The sequence below is a fragment of the Geospiza fortis genome, unplaced genomic scaffold (assembly GCF_000277835.1).
Source record: "Geospiza fortis unplaced genomic scaffold, GeoFor_1.0 scaffold387, whole genome shotgun sequence".
Classification (NCBI taxonomy): domain Eukaryota; kingdom Metazoa; phylum Chordata; class Aves; order Passeriformes; family Thraupidae; genus Geospiza; species Geospiza fortis.
In genome coordinates this window covers 18554-19814 of record NW_005054546.1, presented here as the reverse complement: position 1 = coordinate 19814, position 1261 = coordinate 18554, and positions in this window count along the sequence as shown.

The window sequence follows — 1261 nt, the reverse complement described above, 5'->3', positions numbered from 1 at the left end:
GTGTCCCCAGCAGGAGCGAGGGTGTCCCCAATAGGACCGAGTGTCCCCAACAGGACCAAAAATGTCCCCAACAGGAGCGAGAGTGTCCCCAAAGGGATTGAGTGTGCCCCCAACAGGACCAAGAATGTCCCCAGCAGGTCTGAGAATGTCCCCAAAGGGACTGAGCATGTCCCAGCAGGAGCAAGGGTGTCACTGGTGGGACTGAGAGTGTCCCCAACAGGACCAAGAATGTCCCCAACAGGACCAAAAATGACCAAACAGGACAGAGAGTGTCCCCAACAGGACAGAGGATGTCCCCAAAGGGATTGAGTGTGTACCAGCAGGAGCAAGGGTGTCACTGGTGGGACCAATGTGTCTCCAACAGGACAGAGGATGTCCACAACAGGACCAAAAATGTCCCCAACAGGACTGAGAGTGTTCCCAAAAGGTTTGAAAGTGTCCCCAACAGGACTAACAGTGTCCCCAACAGGACAGAGGATGTCCTCAAAGGGATTGAGCGTGCCCCAGCAAGAGCAAGGGTGTCACTGGTAGGACCAAATGTGTCCCCAACAGGACTGAATGTGTCCCCAACAGCACCGAGAGTGTCCCCAAAGGGATTGAGTGTGTCCCAACAAGACCAAAGGTGTGACTGGAGGGACCAAATGTGTCCCCAACAGGACAGAGAATGTCCCCAAAGGGGTTGAGTGTGTCCCCGACAGGACAGAGGGTGTCCCTGATGTGACCCAGCCTGTTCCCAGTGAGATGAGGGATGTCCCTCATGGGATGAAGCGTGTCCTCAGTGGGATCAGGAGTGTTCCCAGTGGGATCTGGGCTGTCCCTCAGCACTGTGTGACCACAACAGGAGCAAACACAACCCTGGGGGGACCAAACACAACCCTGGGGGGACCAAACGTGATCCTGGGGGGACCAAACCAACCCTGGGGGGGAATAAATGTGACCCTGGGGGGACCAAACACAACCCTGGGGGGACCAAACGTGACCCTGGGGGGAATAAATGTGACCCTGGGGGGACCAAACACAACCCTGGGGGGACCAAACGTGATCCTGGGGGGACCAAACACAACCCTGGGGGGAATAAATGTGACCCTGGGGGGACCAAACACAACCCTGGGGGGACCAAACGTGACCCTGGGGGGAATAAATGTGACCCTGGGGGGACCAAACACAACCCTGGGGGGACCAAATGTGATCCTGGGGGGACCAAACACAACCCTGGGGGGACCAAACGTGATCCTGGGGGGACCAAACACAACCTTGGGGG